The sequence below is a fragment of the Petaurus breviceps genome, unplaced genomic scaffold (assembly GCF_028583685.1).
Source record: "Petaurus breviceps papuanus isolate PSGF00001 unplaced genomic scaffold, PetGlider_PUasm1.0 221, whole genome shotgun sequence".
In the NCBI taxonomy this organism is placed as follows: Eukaryota; Metazoa; Chordata; class Mammalia; order Diprotodontia; family Petauridae; genus Petaurus; species Petaurus breviceps.
The window spans coordinates 13,910,490-13,935,799 of record NW_027185877.1 but is presented as its reverse complement, the minus strand read 5'-3'; the positions used below and the strand labels follow the sequence as shown (position 1 = coordinate 13,935,799).

General features: G+C 36.7%; 1 long non-coding RNA gene across 1 annotated transcript; it reads right to left on the bottom strand.

The window, feature by feature from the left end:
- Positions 1-4,730: 4,730 nt before the first annotated feature.
- On the bottom strand, positions 4,731-16,753 carry LOC138166365 (uncharacterized). The gene is made up of 3 exons (XR_011169582.1): positions 16,348-16,753; positions 7,455-7,502; positions 4,731-4,824 (listed from the first exon to the last, which is right to left on the bottom strand). It is a non-coding gene; the product is annotated as an uncharacterized lncRNA (long non-coding RNA).
- Positions 16,754-25,310: the final 8,557 nt, after the last annotated feature.

Here is a 25,310-nt window from a genome sequence, read left to right as displayed (position 1 = left end):
CAACTGGGGAAGGCTTTTTCTTCATCTATTGAAACAATCTGTTTTTGTTTTTGTTTTTGTTATCGATATGGACAATTATGCCTATAGTTTTCCCAATATTAAACTAGCTCCAAATTTCTGGTATAAATCTAATCTGATCACAGTGGATGATCTTTGTGAAATATTGTCGTAATTTCCTTGCCAGTGTCTTATTTAAAATTGCGGAGTCAAGGTGTAACTAAAATGGCAAAGTCAGGGACTCATCTGAGCTCTCCAAATTTCCCCTCCAAATAACTTTAAAATAATGCCTAAAATCAAATTCTGGAGCAGCAGAATCAACAAAAGATTGGAGTGAAACAATTTCCTAGCACAGGATAACTTGGGAGGTTGGCAGGACAGATTTGTCTCAATGGGGTGGAGGTCACACCTGTAACCCAGCAAAGATCACACACTGCAGGCCAAGGCAGGGTATTATCAGCAAGCCTTGGAGTTGCTTGAGCAGCCAGCAGTGGCAGCATCCAGAGTGTTCAACCCATAGACTATAAGGGGGTCAGATAACAGGTCAATGAGATTACAGGGGACCCTTTGGTGGCACTGGATTAAGGACCCTGTCACATTGACCTTCCTTGAATCAGTTTAGATGAGAATCAGGTTTGCTTGTTGCCCCCTCCCATCTATTATATCCTCTACTGTATAAAGTCTTTTTCATATACCTTTTCAGGTGATACAATTTCCCCCATTCCCCCATGGCACTTATCTCCTCCCGCATTCCATTACATCCCTTTTTCTTACCCCTCCATTCTTCTTTTGAGATCATCCCAACATAATAAAATCTTAATAGATTCCCTCTAAGACCCTATTGATGTTAAAGTTCTGAGGGATTGTATGTATCATCTCCCCATGCAAGGATGTAAATAGTTTAATCTTGTTTAGTCCTTTATAATTTCTCACTCATATTTATCATTTATCCTTCTCTTGAGTCTTATATTTGAATGTCAAATTTTATATTCACCCTTGACCTTTTTATCAGGAATGCTTAAAAGTTCTCTATTTCATTAACTATCCATTTTCTCCCTATAAAATTATACTCAGTTTTGTTGGGTACCTTATTCTTGGTTATAATTCTAGCTCCCTTGTGTTCCAGAACATCATATTCTAAGCTTTCCATTCCTTTATGGTGGTAGCTGCTAAGTTTGTTTGATCCTCGCTGTGTCTCCATAGTATTTGAATAATTTTTTCTGGCTGCTAGCAGTATTTTCTCCCTGATCTGAGAGTTCTGGGGTTTTCTTCTAGAATTTCTTGTTGGGTTTATGTTCAGTCTTCAATTTTCTTTCACCTTTGCTTATAGATGTTTTGAAGATATTAAAAACTTCTGTGATTGTGTCTTGTAGTTCCTTGTTAACATAGTGGATTTTTTTAAGATTAGGTTCTTCTATTATTTCTTCATTTTTTCCAGACTTTAGACTTTATGTTAGTGTTGATCTCTGTGCATAAATGGAGCAGGAAGGAAGTCTAGCTTGGGTTTTTGTCTTTTATGTCCTGCTGCTGCTTTCACAACTTAGTCTAGGGGCCTACAAGTTTTTGGTGCTTCTGAAGTAGTATGATCCAGGAAGAGGTATGTTAACTACCCTACTGGTCAGAACTCTTCAAATTTTTTTTTTTGCTTTTTTTTTTTGGAGGGCAATTGGGGTTAAGTGACTTGCCCAAGGTCATACAGCTAGTTTTTGTGTTAAGTGTCTGAGGTCGAATTTGAACTCAGGTCCTCCTGACTCCAGGGCTGGTACTCTATTCACTAGCCACCCTGAACTCTTGAAATTCTTAATCCAATTTGGGTCTATTGGTTTGTATGTGGCTGAGTTTCCATAAACTGCTATTAGACTCAGTCACTTTTAGCCCATTGGGATGTTCTATAGATTCAGAGCAACTGAACCACTGGTTCCCCCTGGCTTTGTTTTCCTGTCTTAGTTTATTCCACTATAGGTTTATAATTGTGGCTAAAGGTCAGAAATGAGTCCCCACTCTGCTCTTAGGCTCAGAGCTATACAAATATGTTTTTTAAATTTGTTGCCTGATCCTTATATAGGCAGTGCCTCTGCTCCTTTTTGCTTTTTGGAGGGCAGAAGGTAGGGCAATTGGGGGTAAGTGAATTGCCCAAGGTCTCACAGCTAGTAAGTGTTAAGTGTCTGAGGTCATATTTGAACTCAGGTCCTCTTGACTCCAGGGCCGGTGCTCTATTCACTGCGCCACCTAGCCACCCCAACAATAGTATCAATCTGAAATATTAAAGCACTGTGAAATGTTCCTCACAGACCACCTCAGTATTCCCAGATATACTATTCACACAGCTCTCTCCTCTAAAGTGTTCTCTTGACTTAAAGGACTACATTATAGAAAAGACTAATAGCTTCACATTTAAAAGTGTAATCCTTTAAGTATAGAATCCCAGGCTTGTGGTCCTTCCCAAGAGAACAGTAATCTCTGTTTCCAAGATAGCACAAACTAGAATAGCACTCTTTCCTCTTACAAGATGTCGAGTCCCTCTAATGTTTGATAAGCAAAAGCAACGGTCCAATTCATATGTAACCTGTGTCCCTGTGGTCAAAATCTAGGTTTATTCATACTATATTAAATCTTGAGGTGGGGGAAGTAGTTTTCCTTTAATTGATTCACCCAGAGTTGCTTTTGGGAACTCTCATAATATAGCTCAAATATAAATTTTGTCTTGGTGTATACATTCATGGTCTCATATCCCATATAAGCACATTAAATAACAATACATTATCATGTACAGAAGAGCTATCTCAACTCCACAACACACAAAGCACAAGAAGGATTTTCATCAGCCCACAAATAATCAATACAGTTATCATTTTGAGTTCCATCTTTATATGGTTTCATGTAAGTTCCCATATTTCTACAGTTTCATAGCACTATCCTATGGTTTGGATTCCCTCAGAGGGGAAACCAATTTAGGGTCACTAGACAGACACTTCTTGACTATTTTTTGGTCTTACTTTATCCCCAGAGATACATTTAGGAGTCTAACTATATGGTCCTACCCTGAGGACTTATAGGAAAAATACATACATAATTGGGGCTGCTAGATATATATTACTAATAGCGGAGGGCAAAACCATATCTTTTGCTCTTCTACATTGTGATTTTGAATCCTTTGCTTTTCCTCCAGCATATAGGATGTGTGTCTTTTCTCTCCAAACCATGGCTCATGAGCTCCCATTATTGAACATACCTTAATAGTAATTGAACATTAATAGTATTGAATACATTAATACTAAGCCATTTAACACAATTAATACAAAGCAAAGACACTTACTAAAATGGCATAGCAGGAATAATAATAAAAAAGATCCCCCCTCCCCAAATCCCCCAAAACTTATGATATACTAGCCCACAAATAACAGTATCAGAGTAAAGAATATACACATATATAGTGTACCTCCATAAAGGGTCATACACAGGGAATCCACTTGACAAAGGGAATTCATCCTGGTAGATCAGTGCCTCATCAACTTATATTATAGTGTCTCACAATAGTTTCTTCCAGCACAGTATATCTACTGGATAGTATATCCAGCTAGTATATCCTAGTTCGCTAGGATTACTCCTTTTCAAAGCTAAAGGGACAGTTAAATAGAACAGTAGACAGAACACTGAGCCTGAAGTCAATTCAAAGACCTCAATTCAAATTCAGCCCCAGATACATATGAGCTGTGTGATCAAGTTACTTAACCTCTGTTTGCCCCACTTTCCTCATCTATAAAATGGGGATAATAATAGCACCTACCCCCAGGGCTATTGTGAGGATCAAATAAGATATTTGTAAAGTACTTTGCAGTAATGCCCGGTACACAGTAGGTATTATTAGCTGAACTCTCTGGACTTGCACTCTGTTGGGTACATTATATCCTATTGTGTGCTTTGTTCCACTGCAAGATGCCCTTGCTAGTGAGGATTAGGGAGGAGGGAGAAATTCCCTTTCCATCTCTTTTGCACTCAGGAGGCTTTCTCCTATACTCTGGAAGTACTTTGACTGTACAAGAGAAAAGGCTAGCTTCATCTTCCTTAACTTTTTCTCTGCTTAATTGCCATCTTCTGTGACAGATTTTCCTCTCTCAACTGACTCCTTGCAGAGTATGTTTTTCATTTTAAAGACCCATAGTAGTGTGGTTTATTCTTTAGCCATCTAATTCCTAGCTGCCCTATAGTTCCAACAATATGATGATTCAAAAAAATCATTCATCCTAAGGAAACAGCAATGTATAAACTCTTCTTTACATTTCCTTTACAAACTGTGAATGACTCACTCTCAGTATCACACACCCCAACCTGGGACCTCAACCCATGGGAAGCAGGCAGTACAGGAATTCAGGCTGAGTGTTGTAGCCAGCTCAGCAGCAAAATCCTGGGGAGCAAAGGTCCAAGACACTAGCCCAGTGGGACTTTGTATTTGAACTTGGTGAGACTAAGATTATACAGCAATGGTGTTAAACTGTGAGTCTAATTCCCCTACCTCTTAAGCCCCTATCACATCTAAAAGGGGCAAAACTTAACCACCTTGGTGTCTCTGTTCCCTTTGATCAGGAGTCATTTCATCAATCCTGCCTTCTTTCCTTTAAAAGAAAACAATATTAAAAGGCAGCTACACTCAGATTAAATACAATTACATTTGGTTCCGGAGCACATATGATGAAACACATGTTCCTCCCCTTGGTAGAGACTATCTGATGTGGTAACTGTTTCATTTGGCTTTATTTAGCTGTTGCCTTTTGTGAAAAAGGAGAGTGGATGGGTGAGGCTGGTAGCGAGGCAGATATCAGGAACCATCTGTAGCATAAAAAAAGACATAAACAAATCAACCAAATAATCCAAACCCACTAGCTATCCTGACATTTTGCATAATTCCCTTCAAGTTTCTTTTGAATTTTGCTGCTTGGATTCATCTAATCTAATTTTACCCATGAATGTTCTATAACCAGTCTGGTCTGGCTAAACTCTCTGGACTTGGGAAACTCACTACAAGGAAGTGAACTATTATACTACAGCTTATCCCAGGTTACTATGTCCAAGCAATTACTGTAGTATTCCTTACACTATCAATATGGTATAAAGCAAATCCAAACGCAAAAGATGAATGACAAAGAAACAAAGTCCAAAGATCCTGGTAAGGGAGTTGGTCCCCACTTCTGTCATACCTATTTCAAATTAATACATAAATTCACTACTTAATCTACTATTTAACAATATATCCTGCAATGAATTATGACTTCCACTTTCCCATCTATCTCTAACGTCCTCTCTCTAGAAGAAACTTGGCATTCAGAAAACTATTCCTGTCATGTCAATAATTTGGAATCTTCTTTTTTAATACAGTCAGTAAAGTAATTCTGATAGACTCTTAGGGTGACTAGACTACTCAGATTTATTTCATATCACATATCTACTTACTGATCAATAAAATAAAAATACATTTGGATCCACCAATCTCTGGCCTTTCCTATATTTGGAAGCACCTTTTCTCATACAACAGATTAGTTGTGGAAAGGAATAATAATAAAACTGCCTCTAATTTCTACTTCAAGTTTTCCCTTCTGCTGTATCTCCCTTGTGTCTCCCTCTACTCAGGAACCTTTCCTCACTTAAGGTTCATGATATTCAAATTTATTACTCATTCCAGATCCTGGTAGCTCTTTTCTACTAGTCTCTAAATCATTTTACTTCTTTTCTCAAGGAGCTTAGGGCCCAGTTCATGCTCTTCTCTATCCCACCTCCAGACTTCGTACTAGAGAACTTAACTAACATGTTGAGTTGCACACAGGGATGGTCATGCCCATAAATGTTCAACATTCATTATCAAGGATTCAAAAATTCCATTATCTGATCATAACTCCCTATGATTCCATGTCTCTTACATTTATTATTTGTCTTCATTGTAATTTCCAGTCTCTTTATCCCTCTACACTTTCTCAAATCTTTACCCCTGTCTCTAATTCACTTTTCTCCTTTCCCAATCTTGAGTGTACTGTTAACAAGTTCAATATTGCATTGTTCTCTATTGAATTCCTCTACCCCTTTTCTTATTGCTGTTTCTGCCTTGCTAATCTCTGACCAAGGATTACTCCCACTATCTCCCTCCTAAAATCCTACTCACATGTTGCTTAATGGAGTTGACAGAAACCATTCAATCATGCTAAATCCACTAAAAAAGATGTTATTTAATCCTAACTAGTCTCTTGCTGAAGCAAGAAAATCATTTTAGTTTTCTATCTCACTTTCCAGAGGAATTGTTCCCAGTCTTTTCTTCTCAAGCCTTACATATTTTTGCTTCCCTTTACCCTCTCAACTATGGTCCTAGCTTCACACTTTACCGAAGAAATTTGGGCCATTCAAGTGAGTTTTCTTTTCTCGCTTTCTCTAGATCTCAAAATTCTTTAGCAGAACCCTCCAATCTTTCCTCCTTTGCTTTAGTCATTGATGAAATTGCACCAAGGTCAACCCCTCTACATGTGACTTTTATCTCCATCCCCTCCTGTCTTCTACAGTGGGTTGTTCCCATTTTCATTTCTATCCCTAATCTCCAATATTTCCATATTTATTGGTTCCTTCCATGCAAAGTAAAAATTAATCCAAGTATCCCTCATCCTTCAAAAACCCTCTCTTAGCCCTGCAATCTTGTCAAACTAGCATCCTGTATCTCTCCTCTTTTTCACAGAAAACTCCTACCAAAAGCTATCTATAAATCTTACCTACATTTCTTCTCCTCTCATTCATCTCTTGAACCTCTGACATCTGAATTTTGAACTCATACATTCAACTGAAATAGTTCTCTCTCCAAAATTAACAATGATCTCTTAATTGTCAAGTATTATGGGCTTCCCCCCCCCAAAAAAAATCTTATCCTTCTTGAGTTCTATGTACCTTTAAAACCCTTTCTTTATTGCATTGGTTTCACTGAGTCCTTTTCCAAATATGGCATCACTGATGCATGAGTTCCTTCTGAGTTACTGATAGGCTAGGCCCTGAAGTTTCTTGTCTCGGAACCATCATGTTAGACTGACTGACTATATCTGAATTTGATTCAATTTCCAGACCTCTTAATGGATTGCTCTCCTGAACTTTTAAAGTGTGGCCATAGCCAAGTCAAATCTCCTTCAACTAAAAGCAGGAAAGAACAGTCATAAGAAAATTGAACACTTGATAGTTTATGAAAATCTCATAGGAAAATCATGAAAAAAGAGAAATATTAAACATATCCTTTACATATTACAATGCAATAAAATAGTAATAAATAAAAAACATTAAATGAAGACTAAATTATTTAATCCTAAAAAAAATTGGTAGAAAAAAGAACAAATTATAAAAATAATAAATTGTTTCATCAAAGGAAAAGATGACAAGATAATGTATCAAAACATTTGGCATGCAGCCAAATCAATCTCAGAGAAAATGTTACATACCTAAACATTTCATGAACAGAGGAAAAGAGATAATTTGAGGAATTAGGCCTATAACAAAAATAAGAAAAGCAATACATTAAAAAAAACAACTAAATATAAAATTAAAAATTCTGAAAATCAAAGTGGAGTTAAGCAAAATTAGAAAAAACAAAAATTTTATTGCTAAATAAAACATACAGCCACATTTAATGGAAAAAAATAAGCTGTTGTCTAATCTGGTATTTTTTTTAAGAAGGGGAAAACCATTTTACTAATATAAAAATAAAATGAACAAATTACAACAAATTGAGGGAAAATAAAAGAAATTATTAGAAACTTTTCCAATTATGTGTCAACTGAACTGATAACTTCAATGAGATAGATGGATATTTGCAAAAATATAAAATATCCAGATTAACAGAGCAAAAAATAGAGAATTTGAACATTTCAATCCCTGAAAAAAAGAATCTGAAAAACTGTAAATCGCGTCCAAAAGGAAAAAATTAAGGCAAGACAAATTTGAGTCAATTTTACTAAATATTCATTGAATAATTAACAATCTTGTTATATAAATTTTTTCCCAAAGTAAGTAAATAATAGATCCTTCCTCCTCATAGAAAGATCCAAACTCCTTCGTGAGACAATTACGGTCTCGATAACTAAACCCAGGAGAAAGAAAACAAAGGGGTAAAACTATAAGTCAATATCTATCATGAATATTAATATAAAATATTAGTTAAAATATTAGCAAAGACATATAATACATTTAATAATATATGTATCAATATGAAATATATTTAATATATTAAATATAATTTAAAAGATTACAAACTAAGACCAATTTGGATTAATTTAGCAATATACATTTGAGCCAATACTTGGAATATATAAACAAAATTAAACATCTTTAAAATAACAGTTAGGGAAAAGGATTGAATAGGACATGGACCTGTGATTTCATTGGTACAAGGAATTCTTAAATGAGGAACATTTCTCTAACAATGAAAGCCAGCTCCTTTTCTGCAACTTATAGCCTTGGAGAGTTGTCCATAGTTCTGAGAAGTTAAATGACTTATTGAGGATCACATACTAAGTATGTGTCAAAGATGGGACTTAAATCCAGAAGTTACAGGTTCTAAGACTGGATTTTTATCTGTTATGATAATGTTTTCTTCCTTTCAGCAAAACAATAAAATTTATATATCAATACATTAAGAAAAACGTTTCGACAAAGTACAAAACCCTTAATATATATGCATATGTGTATATGTATATATGCATGTATGTATGTATGTACATATGTATTAAAAATAAGGAAAATGGACCATTCCTTAACTTGGCAAATTCCTCTCCCTGTCTTAACTCTTTATAGTTTGGCTTCTGACTACAACATTAAATCCAAACTAGTCTCTCCAAAGTTATTGAAGAGCTCTTAATTGTCCAATCTAATGGCCTTTTCTCAGTGTTCATCCTTCTTGACCTATGCAGCCTCTGACACTGTCAATTACTTTCTTTTTGATACTCTCTTCTCTCTAAGATTTTGTGACACTACTTCCTCTTCATTCTCCTACCTATCTGACCATCTCCTTCTATTTAACCAGACCTTCTTAAAGTATTCTTTGCTGAATCTTTATTCAAATCATGTTTGTAAACCATGGCTATCCCACATGGTTCGGTTCAGGGCCTTTTTCTCCTTCTATATTATTTCACTTGATGCTCTTATCAGATTATCTTATCCAATGGATTTGATTATTATCATCTCTATACTGATGATTCTTACACCACTTATATCCCTAACCTTCCTTCTGACCAGTCTCACATATACACTTGCCTATTGGACATCTCAATTTCGATATCACATAGACAAATTCAGCATGTCCAAAACTGAACTCAGTATCTTTTTCTCTAATCCTTCTCTTATTTCTAACTTCCCTGTGTCTCTTGAGGGCACCAACATTCTCCCAGTCTCCCAGGCTTGAAGACTAAGTGCTGTCCTTAACTCCTAATTCTTTCTCACCCCCATATCCAAATTAGTTGCCAAAGTCTGTTGAATCATCTTTCACATATGCTTCCTTCACTTTTCTGACACTGCCACCACACTGGTGCAATCCTTAATCAACTCACACCTGGACTATTGCAATAATCTGCTGGCCAACTACTGTGGCCAGTGTAGTTGGTGGGCTAGTGAGCAGTGAGAATAAGGAGACGGGGGTGTAATCAATAGTCTGTTTATTACAAGACCATTTCATGCTGAGCCAAAGATGTAAGGAGCTCACAGAGTTTTTATGCCCCTCCCAGGAGAATGTAGACACCCCAAAATAATGCAGACAATGTAGAAAGATCCTAGGAAAGATCAAAGGAATGCAAATAATGTAGAAGGAGCCTCCCTTAATCCTGTTCACTATTTACTCTTGCTTAAGGTTAGTTACTTATTAGGGTATAATTCTAGGACCATATCTGGAGGCATAAACAAAAAAGATTACACACCCTTTTGCTATCTGCCCGGTAACCTTTGCCAATAACTGTATAGAACAGGGGAATATATCTAGTGAGGTCAAGGACTCCAAAACATTCCCTTCATAATACATCCTCTTGCTTGTCTGCCCTGTAGCCTTTCAGATAATAATATAGGGAAGGGGAACATTTCATTAGTGAAGCCAAGAAACTTCTGAAAGTTTGCTACATCTCCCCCATTTTAAAATTCAAAAGGATGCGGGCAGAATCATGTAATTGTACATTATATACCACTTGTCGAATGATACAAGAAAAACAGGAAATAAGGATGGGTAAACAAGTACATAAGACAAATAACACCACCCCTATCCCTGGGAAGGTTATTATTTGCTGTATTTGTCCAGGTAATATTCCCTGAGCTCTCTTTATCCAATCAACAATGTTTTTTTGCCTCCAAAGTTGGTAGTAGAGATTGCTGACTTTCTTGATCCATGAGACACGCCAAATTCTCTAAATCATTTATGTCAAGGGATGTGTTACAGTCACCCCATAGCCCATTAAGATGATTTCTAATTTGAGTTATGTTATATTCTGATTCATTATATGGTTTGTTTACCATACAGAAATATATATATTTATAATCACATATTAACCTTTGTCTAACTTGCATTAATTTAACCTCCTCAGCTATAGCAATTAAATCATCTCTAAGCTGATTTATTGCTTTATAAAACCTCTTGTTTATTTCTGATTGTAACAAGAATTCTCGTGAAACATTGACAGACAATTCGTGTAAAAATTGAGCTTGCATTATCTGATTTTGTACTGTGCTAATGGATACAGACAGAGCAACACTGCTCACTATAGTAGTAATTAAAGCAATTATCCCAACAACAATACAGGATATATACCTCTTTTTTTGATTGGAACCCAATAATTGATTAATTTGAGCAATAGAATGATCAGCATGAGAGTGAAACCAATTCTCACTCTCTACAGGTATTATTACCATACTAGGTCTTCTAACAACAAATAGCAATTGCCCTAAAGAATTATTATCATGACATTCAGAAACCTTACAATTAATACATGTGACATTGTAATGCTTATCAGTTTTAGTGATATTTACATTGCTCTGATTTCCCCACATGAGTGCATGCCTCCCTTTGTACAAGCACGTACAAAGGTATGGTCAGTCTTGCTCAAGTATTATTATATTATATTATTATTATATCCATTAGGAGCAAAAATAGCAAAAACTTTATTATTGGAGCCCATGGCAAAGGGATTTTCCATATTTCCAGGTTTCCTCTCTGTGAGTATCCAAACTTATTTTGTTTTGGATACCTGCCATGCCTATGATTGATGTTAGTGTCATTGTGCCAGGAAATGTCAGTTTGCTGTACCACCTGATAGCAAACAGGTAAGTCAGTCCTATAGTTTAAAAATGGGGGATCAGCTTGACCCAAAGATGAGTCCCACTCGTCTCAGTCTGGACACAGGGTCTAATGTTTATCCCACAATCCTGAACAATTTGAAAAAGTCCCCAAAATCCCCATAGTATATGTTGTGATGTTCTCAAAGCATGCTAGGTCCTTAACTCTGAAAATTCCTTTAGCATAGGCATTCCCATTCAGCTTTCCTTTAACTCTACTCTTTTGCATAGATATAGAAAATAGATTAACAGGAATGTCCACAAGGGCCTGTTTGAGTTTGCCCCAAGGATGATACTCATAATGATACTTGATAATTTGTACTAAGCTACATGAGGACATATTAAAAGTAGAAAAGCACAAAAGGCAGTTCATCAACTAACCCAGTAAAATTAAAATCAAGCACAGGACGGGTTACATTTGCAGCTGCCTGGGGCTGTGGTCTTTTAGGATTACTAATTGTGTGGTCAGTAACACCCCAGAATTTTTCTGCTGGTGTTTTATTTTCATGATCTAATGTCAAATAATTTATTACATATAGTGACAACCCCAACATTCGTCTTGGGGTACCCATACTCCAAATTCCTCCTTTTAATTTTTGGAGTGCAGTTTTAAGTGTGTGGTTTTTTTCTTTCAACAATTGCCTGACCTGTGGGGTTGTAAGGAAGTCCTGTAATATGGAGAATACCTCATTGAAGACAGAATTCAGCAAAGCCTTTTGAGGTGTAAGCGGGGCCATTGTCAGTCTTTAATTGTTTTGGCACACCCAGAGCAGCAAAGCATGTAATAAGATGTTCTTGAACATGAGAGGTTTTTTCCCCAGATATAGCATTTGCCCATGTAAACCCTCAATTTGTGTCCACAGTTACATGTATATATTTCAGTCTCCCAAAAAACAGAATAATGAGTAATATCAGACTGCCAATCATTGGGTAACAGTCCATGGGGATTTACACTCTTGGGTATAGAGGGACTGCAAATAACACATGATAGACAGCTTTTAACTATTAGCCTAGCTTGTTCTCTAGTGATATCAAAGGTCCTAGCAAGCATTCTAGCAGATTGATGAAATTTATGATGGGATTCCTTTGCTAATTCTAATGATCCCACAAGGATTTGATCCAGTTATGTGATTACCTCTAAAAAGTGGTCCAGGGAGACCAATATGAGATGGGATATGCATAATGTAAAAGGGATGTGATTTATTTTGTACGATATCTTGTAAATCACAGAACAATGTATATAACTGAGTTTTATTTCTACATATATTGGTTGTTTCTATCTTTTCAGTTACTTGGGCTGCATATTGAGAATCTGTAATAATATTAATAGACTTGAGGAAATAGGGTAAGAGCAGATATCATAGCTGTGAGCTCGTTCTTTTGGGTCGAATCATAAGGAGTGGTGATCATTTTCATAACCTGTTTATCAGGACAGTATACAGAAGCTCTGTAGTCTTTAGTGGCATCAGTGAATACATTAAATCCTGAAACAGGTTGATCCTTACATACCTTAGGGATTATGAACTCATTGTTTGTTAAGAATCTGAAAATGCCTTTTGGTGTATAATGTTGTATGGGGATAGCATATATTAACAACAATTGCCAAAATTCTTAATTCTCAATCAATTGCTGGATTTGGTCATGAGTATAAGGAACTTGTATAATTTCAGGCAATTGACCACTTAGGCATAGACATTGTCTGATCATTTTCTTTATGAGCTGAGCCACCCTATCGGCGTAAGTTTGTAAAGAATATTTTGGCTGATGTGAAATATAACCCCATTCAATCACTAAATAATTTTTCATTAAGGCACCTGTAGGGCTGTATTTCGTATTCAGCACAGTGAGTTGTATTCCAGTGGAGGGGTCTATCCTATATGTAATTGCAGTTCTGATAGCTTCCTGAATGTAATCCAATGCATTCCTAGCTTCAGGTGTAAGAATTCTAGGAGAATTAAGGTTGGTATTACCTTCCAGTAATTGGTATAATTGTGTTAAACATTCATTTAAAATTCCAAGACTAGATCTGATCCAATTTATATCCCCTATAAGCTTTTGCAAGTCATTTAATGTTTTGATATTATCTTTTCTGATTTCTAATTTTTTCAGACCTACAGTAGTGTTCTGTACCTTATTACCTAAATACATAAAAGGAGCTGTCTTCTGTTTCTTTTTAGGGGCTATCTTAAGTCCTACAGCAGCAAAATTATTTGTAACCTCCTCTAGTATTTTCTCTAAGGTAATCACATCTTGGTGTGCACATAGAACAGTATTCATGTAATGAATCAAGTAAGTTGTAGGGTATTTGTTTCTAGTTGATTCTGAGACCTTTGCCACAAACTTTTGACATAATATGGGACTGTTTTTCATCCCTTGGGGTAGTACCTTCCAATAGTATCTTTTTAAGAGTTTTTTTAGATTTATGGAAGGTATGGAAAATGCAAATTTTTCTCAGTCCTGACTTTGGAGAGGTATGCCATAGAAACAATCCTTTATGTCTATTACCCATAAAGGCCATTGTGATGGTACCATATTAGGAGATGGTAAACCAAGCCATAATGCTCCCGTATCCTTCATGACTTTATTTACTTCTTGCAAATTCATAAGCATCCTCCATTTTCCTGAATTCTTTTTTCTGATTGCAAAAATTGGAGAATTCCATGACCTATTTGTAATTTCAATATGACCTAACTTCAGCTGTTCTTGCACAATGTCTAATAGGGCAGCAATTTTTTTCTGCACTTAGGGGCCACTGATCCACCCATACTGGTTTTGTGGTAAGCCATTCAATAGGATCAGCTGTTGGCTGCCCATCAATCAGGGCCCCTCCTGAATATTTGTCATGATGGCAAACTTAAGTTGTGATAAAATATCTCTGCCCCATAAAGCCATTGGCAAGGAAGCCAAACAATATGGCTGGAATTTTCCTGACATGCCCTCAAATTCCCAAGTAAGTTTCCTCACACTTTTTAAAGGTTGACTAACTTCTCCTATGCCTTTCATATTTATATCTGATTTTTGAACAGTCCACTTCAGGTCCCATTGTTCCTGATTGATAATGGTCAGGTCTGCTCCTGTGTCTAAGAGACCTTGAATTCTCCTGCCCTCCGCATATATATAAAGGGTGGGTCTTGAGGTTATAATGATTTGAGACCACATGACCTCTGGATTCTGTATTTGAAATATCCGTTGTTCCTGTTTCAATTGGATCACAGAATTGCTGGGATTCATAATTTTAATTTTAATCTTATTGTAATCTTCCCAGTCTTTTTGTTCCACATAGGTTGGAGTGAATTGTATATCCATGTATTCTCCTTCTGAGGTAAAAGAAAGTACCCCCATGGCAGGAGCAGGAGAAAAACTCCTAAAAAGCACTTCTCTCTCCTGGCCTGGGTAAATGTTTAAAAATTTAACCTCAGGCTGTAAGATAACAGCAGTTACTTCAGAAGTGGAGGGATCCAAATCAACTTCCCCTCCTGAACTTTTGGAGTGCTGAACTGAACATAAGTCCCTGCTGTTTTTTGGCCTTTGAGGCCATTTCCTGAATTTCTAAATCTACATTCTGAAGCCCAATGAAAGCCCTTATGACATTTGGGGCATTTTCATTTTGGTCTTAATTTACTATTACTGCTGCCCACTTGACATTCCCTTTTGAAATGACCCACTTTGCCACATTTATAACAATTCTTATTTTGCCTATTCGTGGCTGCTTGCACTTCTGCTATAATTTGTGCTTGAAAGACCATATAGACTTTACCTCTATAGATTTTCTAATTAATTGATCCTAGGAGGCGTCAGCAGGAAGTGCCAAAAAAGCTTTCTTATGATCTAAATTGCAATTCCCTCTAGCTATTTGTCTTACAAATTCTTTCAATCCCACAGTACTTCCTAAGGTATGTTCAGCTGCTTGTTGAATTTTTGCCACAAAATCAGGAAACCATTCCTCAGGTCCCTACCTGATATTTGTAATTTTTTTTCCTGCTTGACCAGAACTGATTATCTTTTTCCATGCTTGTATGGCACAGTCTTGAATAGTACTATGTACTGCCACTGAATAGTCCATTTATGTGTTGGGCAATGTATTAGGTCGTCACCCAAAAGCATGAAAATACTGGGTGCGTTAGGTCTTTCTGCCAACATAAGATCATATAGCTTGCTATGACATTTTTCCTTATAATTGGCTTCCCAATGTAAGTAGTCCCCTGGGGTTAGGCAAATTTTAGCTGTTTGCCTCCAATCATATGGTTTCAAAGCTGTAGCTGCTAAATTTTCCAATAATGAAACCATATAAGAAGCTGTTGTCGCGTACTCCTATACAGCCTTTTTTTATCTCCTTAAGATCTTTTATATTCAATTTCTGCCATGTTCTATTGCCCTGGGCATCTACTATAACAGGGTATGCCAACAAATTGCAGCGTTTAAATCCCATTTCTCTTAATGACTCTCCTTCCTCTTTCATGAGTTTTTGAAAAAGTGTATATAATTCTGAAACTACAGTGGGACTTGCCATTAGGTTTCCCAGCCTTTTCCTTTCCCCATGTGGGATTATAGGGCAGGCTTGGGCTGAGGTTAACAGGTTTGGTGTTCAGGGGGTGGGGTCTGTTCCTGATCATTGCCTTCACTCTCACCCATGACACTCAATATTTCTTTAAGACCTGTTTTGTCTGCTAGGCATACTTTAATGACATTATAAATTGCAAATATGGCACCAGAGTCACTCTCCTGTCCATTCTCCTTAAAGTAATTAACTAAAGCCTCTCCTACTGCTTCCCAATCAGGTCCTCTGATCTCAGAGCCACTAGGGAACCATGGGGCTGCCTGATAGACTATTTAAAAAAATTTTTTTCAGAATCTGTTTCTTAACTGAAATCCCTTTCTTACACACTATAAGTTGTAATATTCTCAGATCTTTTCCTTCATCTTTTAAACCCTTCACTAAGCATCCTCCCATACTATGTCTCTGTGAGCTCTGATAATGAAAAATTGAACATGCCCAGGAATGCCCTTCTAGAGCCTTCCCCTTACCTTGAAAGAAATTGATTGTCCCTAGGATTTCATGCAGGCCTGCTTCTTGCCGGCAAATCCTGGGGGTCCACAGCTAGAGACTCAATCAGCAGTCCTGATGCCCCCACATTGTGGGCGCCACTTACTGCGGCCAGTGCAGTTGGTGGGCTAGTGAGCAGTGAGAATAACAAGATGGGGATTTAATCAATAGTCTGTTTATTATAAGACCATTTCATACAGAGCCAAAGATGCAAAGAGCTCACAGAGCTTTTATGCCCCTGCCAGGAGAATGTAGACACCCCAAAAGAATGCAGACAATGTAGAAAGATCCTACATCAAAGGAATGCAAATAATGTAGAAGGAGCCACCCTTAATCCTGTTCACTATTTACTCTTGATTAAGGTTAGTTACTTATTAGGGTATTATTCTAGGACCCTACCTGCAGGCATAAACAAAAAAGATTACATGCCCTCTTGCTATCTGCCCGGTAACCTTTGCAGATAACTGTATAGGACAGAGGAATATACCTAGTGAGGTTAAGGGACCCCAAAACATTCCCTTCATAATGCAATCTCTTACTTGTCTGCCCTGTAGCCTTTCAGATAATAATATAGGGAAGGGGAACATTTCATTAGTGAAGCCGAGAAACTTCTGAAAGTTCTCTACACCTTACCACAAGTCTTTCTCTACTCCAATCCATCATTCATTCAGTTGGCAACCTGATCTTCCTAAAGAAGATTTGACCATGCCACTCCACTATTCAATAAACTCCAATAACTCCATAGTACCTCCAAGATCAAATATAAAATGCTCTGTTTTAGAAAAGGTCAAAGTCTCCCTTCCACCTTTCTAGTCTTCTTACACCCTCCCTTCTTCTACCCCCTCCACCCCTCATTATAGTCTATAATTCAGTAGCACTGGCATCCTTGCTATTCCTCACACAAGGTACCTCATCTCCAGACTCCATGCATTTTCACTGACTGCACTCATTCCTCTTTCTCCTCATCTCCACCTCCTGACTTCCCTGTTTCCTTCATATCCCAGTTAAAATTCTACAGGCAGCCTTTCCCAGTCTCTTTCTAATGCCTTCCTGCTTTTGATTATCTCCAATTTATCCTCTAAATATCTTGTTCATACATAATTATTTCCATGTAACCTCTCCCATTCAAGGGTGTACCAGAGCCAATTGTTAAATTTTCAATGTGAGCATTTACATTTTAGAAATATCAGCACACTACAAATTAAGACTCAATTTATTCTTTGTTGAATGTCTAGACTTTAGAAAATATCTATAATCCAGATAAAACTTAAGTTTGTGAATACATTTTCTCCTCTGCCCACAGACCAGTTATAAAACACTTAACAGTACAATCCTATATTGCACTATAAACGTTGCTTGAAGTCCCTGTCAGATTGAAAGACTGATAAATATAGGCTAATAATAACTGACCTTTATATTACACTTTAAGGTTTGCAAAGTGCTTTATATCCATTATGTCATTTGAACCTTACAACACCCCTACTCCAAATAGACTATGAACTCTTCTTAGCACAGTCCCTGCCTATAGCAACAAGCATGTCAGCATACTCAGAATGACTGCTAGCACAGGTTCTTAAATCTGCTTTTCTAAAGGAAAGCAACTCAGAATGGGTTAATAATCTTGCTTTAATCAAACATATGTCATTTACCTAGTTTAGGGGAAAAAGTCAGCACCCTGAACTTCAGAGAATACAAACAAGTTACAAGCAGACAGAGAAACAGATCAGCAGACAGACTTCCAGCTGTCTGATCATTACATCTATACCTAGTCAGTTACCAGAGAGGGAAGCACCAACATCTGGGTTTTCGAAACCGGGGGACTAAACGGCTGCCCAGAGTCTTGTTTGGTCAAATCACACAACTCTTCTCAAAGTGAGCCCAAAACAAAACCTCACATCAGGGTATATATAGCCTTCTCCTGCCTCAGAGAATGTCATAACCTTCTTGATCCACTGTCCAGTCACAAAGTATCAAGGTATGGACATTCCTGAAAGACAAGCCTCCTGCGACAGGCTCCAGGTGACCACATTCAGCCTATTAGGGCGAAGAGTATATTTTCTTTTTTTTTTTTTTTTGTAGAAGAGGATTGTGAAGAAGTTTATTAAGCTTTATTAAATTAAACATTAAATTAAATTATCAAATTAATATCAACCCATTAATACCCTGTCTTAGATATTGCTCTAAAATCATTTTGCTTTGAACACTCCCTGTGTCATTGCACAGTGCTGTCCATTTGTCCCTATACCCCTGCCCTGATGGGGGATTTGGCTTAATTCTGTTTCACAAGCAATTATTAAGTATTTCCTTGCATCAGGTACCCTGTCAAATCATGGGAATACATGGACAAAAAAGAAATATCATTTTCTATCAAGGAGCTCTATTTTGTTGTGGAGTTGTTTCAGTTGTATCCAATTCTTTGTGACCCCATTTGGGGTTTTCTTGGCAAAGGTACTGGAGAGCTTTCCCATTTCCTTCTCCAGCTCACTTTACAGGTGAGGAAACTGAGGTAAACAAGGTTAAGTGACTTGCCCAGGGTCACATACCTAGTAAGTATGTGAGGCCATATTTGAACTCAGGAAGATGCATCTTCCTGAATCTGGGACCAGTACTCTATCCACTGTGTCACTAAAAGTTATTGCTAAAAGTTATTACTTGCTGTGTGTACCTGGGCAAGTCTAAAGTTATTTCTCATCCTGATATCACATTGATGGATACACTCCACAGGGAGTATTTCAAAGCCACATTAATTTAGAGTATGATCTAGCACAGGGTATTAATGAGTTAAACTGTTTATTAATTTGATAACATATATATATATATATATAAAACACCTCTTCACAAACCTGACACGGGGAAATGTCTGACCATGGACACAATCTTTGAATCCCTAAACTTGTCAGGTGCTGGCTCTGTAAAGGTGCTAGAATATTGGCCCTCACTTTTTTTTTTAAATTAATTTGTTTGTTTCCTTTTAGTTTACAGGATTCAATTTCACAATTCCTTGAGTTTCACATTTTGTCCCCCTCCCTCCCCTCCCCCCCCATGGCAGCATATAGTCAAGTATAGGATCTGTAAATACTTTCACATTATACATTAGTCAGATTATAAGGATGGATTGTACCAGCTGGAATGAAAAATGGTAAAGAGGACATAAAACCAAATAAGAGAAGGAAAAAGATCAGTTATTTTGCTTCCACCTGAATATAAACTTAGTTCTTTCTAGTTCTTTCTCTGAATGCACATATTTCTCTCCATCATGAGTCTTTTGGGATTGACTTATATCACTGCATTGCTGAGAAGAGTCCAGTCTATCAAAGCTGGTCATCACACATATGTTGTGTCTGTAATTGTGTACAAATTTCTACTGGTTCTACTCTTCTCACTCACCATCAGTTTGCATAAGCCTCTCCAGGTAAATATGAAGACCGTCTGCTCCTTGTTTCTTATAGCACAATAGTATTCCATAACATGCATATGCCACAACTTGTTCAGCCATTCCCTAATTGATGGGCACCCCCTTAATTTCCAATTCTTTGCTACCACAAAAAGAGCTGCTATAAACATTTTTGTACATATGGGTCTTTCTCCCATTTCTATGATCTCTTTGGGATATAACCCTAGGAGTGGTATTGCTGGATCAAAGGGTATGAAAGTATAGCCCTTTGGGCATAATTCCAGATTGCTCTCCAGAAAGGCTGGATCAGTTCACAACTCCACCAGCAATGCATTAGTGTTCCAATTTGCCCACATCCTCTCCAGCATTTGTCATTTTCCTGTTTTGTCATCTTAACCAATCTGACTGGTGAGATGTGGTACCTCAGAGTTGTTTTGATTTGCATTTCTCTAATCAATAGTGAATTAGAGCATTTCTTCATGTGCTTATAGATATCTTTAATTTCTTTCTCTGAAAACTGCCTGTTCATATCCTTTGACCATTTATCAATTGGGGAATGATTTGTATGCTTATAAATTTGACTCAATTCTCTGTATATTTTAGAAATGAGTCCTTTGTCAGAGACATAGGTTGTAAAGATTCTTTCCCAATTTCCCACCTCCTCTTAAACTTGGTTACATTGGCTTTGTTTGTACAAAGGCTTTTCAATTTCATGTAGTCAAAATTATCCATTTTACATTTTATAATGTTCTCTAATTCTTGTTTAGTCATAAAGTCTTTCCCTCTCCACAAGTCTGATAGGTAAACTATTCCCTGTTTTAGGAGACTGCTTACAGTATCAACCTTTATACCTAGATCATGCACCCATTTAGACTTGATTTTGGTATATGGTGTTAGATAATGGTCTATGCCCAGTTTCTGCCATACTATATTCCAGTTTTCCCAGCAGTTTTTGTCAAATAGTGAGTTCTTATCCCCAAAACCAGGGTCTGGGGATTTATCAAACAATAGATTACTATAGTCATGGACTTCTGAATCTCTTGTGCCTAATCTATTCCTTTGATCCACTCCTCTATTCCTCAGCCAGTGCCAAGTAGTTTTGATAACTGCTGCTTTATAATACAGATTGAAAACTGGTATAGCTAATCCACCTTCCCTAGCATTTCTTTTCATTAATTCCCTTGATATTCTGGACCATTTATTCTTCCAAATGAATTTTGTTACTATTTTTTCTAGCTCTATAAAGTAGTTTTTGGTAAATTAAGTGGTATGGCACTAAGTATATAATTTAATTTAGGTAAAATTGTCATTTTCATTATATTAGCTCAACCTAGCCACGAGCAATTGATATTTTTCCAATTAGTTAGATCTGACTTTATTTGTGTGAAAAGTGTTTTGTAGTTGTGGTCATATAGGTCCTGGGTTTGTTTTGGCAGATAGATTCCCAAATATTTTATAATGTCTACAGTAACTTTAAATGGGATTTCTCTTACTATCTCTTGCTGTTGAATTTCATTGGAAATATATAGGAATGCTGAGGATTTATGTGGGTTTATTTTAAATCCTGCAACTTTGCCAAATTTATTTATTGTCTCAAGTAGTTTTTTACTTGATTCTCTAGGATTCTTTAAGTATATCATCATATCATCTGCAAAGAGTGATAGCTTGGTTTCTTCTTTGCCTAATTTGATTCCTTTGATTTCTTTTTCTTCTCTAATTGCTACTGCTAGCATTTCTAGTACCAGATTGAATAAGAGGGGTGATAGTGGACACCCTTGTTTCACCCCTGATCTTATGGGAAATGCTTCTAGCTTCTCCCCATTACATATAATACTTGCTGATAGCTTTAAATAGATACTACCTATTATTTTAAGGAAGGCTCCATTTATTCCTATACTTTCTAATGTTTTTAATAGGAATGGATGTTGTATTTTGTCAAAAGCCTTTTCTGCATCTATTAAGATGATCACGTGGTTTCTGCTAGTTTTATTGTGGATATGATCAATTATACTGATGGTTTTCCTAATATTAAACCATCCTTTCATTCCCGGAATAAATCCTGCCTGATCAAAGTGTATTATTCTTGAGATAAGTTGCTGTAGTCTTTTTGCTAGTATTTTATTTAGAATTTTTGCATCTATATTCATGAGGGAGATTGGTCTATAATTTTCTTTCTCTGTTTTATCTCTTCCTGATTTAGGTATCAGTACCATACTTGTGTCATAAAAAGAATTTGGTAGGACTCCTTCTTCACTAATTTTCCAAAATAGTTTGTAGAGTATTGGAATCAATTGTTCTTTAAATGTTTGATAGAATTCACTAGTGAATCCATCTGGCCCTGGAGATTTTTTCCTAGGGAGTTGACTGATGGCTTGTTCAATTTCTTTTTCTGAGATGGGATGATTACTCCTCAGTTAATCTGGGCAATTTGTGTATTTGTAAATATTCATCCATTTCCCTAAAATTGTCAAATTTATATGCATACAATTGGGAAAAATAATTCCTAAATATTGTTTTGATTTCCTCTTCATTGGAGGTAGATTCACCCTTTTCATTTTTGATACTTATAATTTGGTTTTCTTCTTTCTTTTTTTATCATATTGACTAAGGGTCTATCAATTTTGTTGTTTTTTTCATAAAACCAGCTCTTGGTTTTATTTATTAATTCAATAGTTTTCTTAATTTCAATTTTATTAATCTCTCCTTTTGTTTTCAATATTTCTAATTTAGTATTTAATTGGAGATTTTGAATTTGTTGAGAGAATTATTCATTTTGTTTTCAGAGTTCCTTTTGATCTCATCTAGGAGAGCCTTCTGTGGTTGGGACCCATTCCCTGTTGAAGTTTCAGCTTTGGGTGTGGAGTCCACATTGTCTCCCTCTGAGGATAATAGGAGTCCAGAGTCTTTGTCTTTGTAGTCTGCCTTCTACCCATTTTGAGGCAGGGTCCTAGCCACGTCATTACTCTAGGGATCCCAAGCCTTTACTGTAGAGAGTTTTACCCTGGGGCAAGAGTTACTATGTTTTCGGGGGCGGGGGGGTTTGGAGTAAGTGAGGTTCACTCTGTCATCCTGGTCTTTGGAGGTCCTGAAAAGGGCTTTTTAAAAAAATTTCTGGGCTATGAAGTGGTAGCCCTGGGAGTGTTTGCTGTCCAGGACAGGGCCCCCTGTATTTGCTTCTTACCTTGCTCTTTTCAGTCCCAGCCCTTTGGTGATAGGCCTGGTAGTAGACCTTGTGGTTGGTGGGAAGCCTTGCCCTCCTAGTTGATCAGGTCCCTTCCGGGCCTGCTTCCTCATCTGCAGGCCGGCACCTTCTGGGCCTGCGTCTGGGGAAGAGTATATTTTTAAGTCTGGGAAGGTTCTCAGAGTCACTTAAGCCTATCAAAGGGCCTAGTGGCAGGGAGATCTTAAATTCCCATTCCCATAACACTGCCACATAGTAGGTGTTTATTAAATGACTATTCTGTGATATAATTTTGAACCAATCACTAAGAAAACATATACACAGAGATGCACACAGACACAGACACAGATAGACACCCCCCCCCACACACACACACACAGGTTCCTATCCTGAAAAATAAAAGGAACAAAAAAAGAAAAAAAAAAACAAGACAAGATACATCTGTTGGGCAATGACTGTTATTAACGAACAAGAGTCTAAATTTAAATTTAATTGTTAAAAGAATGAAAGGAAAAACAGTTACTAGAAAACATCATGGCAAGGGCTTTCTCCTTTACTGATCAGTTTTGTTGTAAATTCACAGCAAATTTCATATATATTTATTCCTTTAAGGGTTTCCCTTCTTTTAAGACATGATAATTTTATAAGAATTCATTTTGTTCTTAAGCCATTTTATTGTGAATTAAGTGATGTAATTATTAAGAGGGTGCTGAGGAGGATGATCTAGAGATTTAGGAAAAATGACATTTATTAACTCAAAATAAAAGGTACTTCAAAGAAAGTTTTCTAACATATCCTGTCCTTTCCAGTTCAAAGATTAGGCCTGGGCTTGTATTAGAGAACATGTAAGAATTCTCCTTGGTTAACATTCATCTCACCCCCATCACCTCCTGTAGAAAGTTTGCTAGAAGTCCAAACCAATATTTAGACTATCTACATAAACTCTCTAAGGTGGTATACTGTAACTTCTAAAATTGAGTTGTTAGAGAAGCAAAAACATTTTCAGATTTCCAATAATTTTATCTTTCATTTTATGCCAAAGATATAAATTTACATCCAGCATTTGCTTTAATCATATGGCCCTCCCAATCTTATCAGGCAGCCAGAAGAAACAGGAAATGTAATAAAATCTTATACTTCCATAAAACATAGAATAAATGTGTTTTTGACCTAAGGTATCACGGTAAACTGTGTAGATTTAATATTTTTGAAAATTCTGCATGTGCTAAATGAGTTATATTATTTGATATCAGGCACTGTGCTAAGTGCTGGAAAAAAACATAATATAATAACATATGATAGCAATGATTTTTTGAAAACAGAACCAAAGGCCATAATGACAATACCCAACTGAGCTTTTAGGTCATTCAGGCAATAACTAAATTCTACATTTCAGTTTCCATCATGTCCAGCTCTTTCTGACCCCATTTGGGATTTTCTTGGCAAAGATACTGGAGTGGTTTGTTATTTCCTTCTCCAACTCATTTTACAGATGAGGAAATTGAGCAGGATTAAGTGACTTTCCCAGGGTCACTCAGCTAGTAAGTGTCTTGAGGGAAGATTTGAACTCAGAAACATAAGTTTTCTTGACTCCAGGTTCAGCATTCTACCACTATGCCACCTACCTGCCCCTCAGTCTCAACTAAGTCAACTGTATTTTTCTCTTAATGTTTGTTACAATAGAAGCTTCTAGGAGTTTTTTGTTTGTTTTTGCACCATTGTGAAAATGTAACAGAACAATGATAAGACTTTGAAAATTTGGAAAATTATCCCCTCACCTTTCCTCCTCATTCACTACCCTATAGCCACTTCTCTTTCTAAGACCACAGAGTTCTTCACCTTCCTCTCTTTGCTAGTCTTTGATTTGATCCCTGCCCCTTCATGTATCCTTCCATATTTTAATGTAGTCCCACAAAAAAAGCATTCACCTGTAGGTAATATGCTGCCAGGTTCTTTTCATAATATTTCCTGTTGTTCTCTTCACCAATGCCTTTCTCAGATTTCTGCCTGCACCCCTCTCCTCTTATATACATTTAGAAAGAAGTCTCTTACTGGTCTTACTATTGCTATTGCTGTCTACATCTATTCACTTTTGCTTCACTTCCATTGTTTAGGAGTATTTGAGATGCATATAATCCTTTTGATTTGGATTTCTTTCTAATAATGTATCAAACTTTTCTTTACATTTGAACATCTATTTTTTTTCTCCTGTATTATGAGGCTCAAATTTTCAGGATAAATCTCTCTGGGTTACATCCTGAGTTCCAGTGTTCTTCAGAACACATTATTCAAATTCCTCTTCCTTTTTTCTAATGGATACAGAATACAGCTCTCTCTCTCTCTCTCTCTCTCTCTCTCTCTCTCTCTCT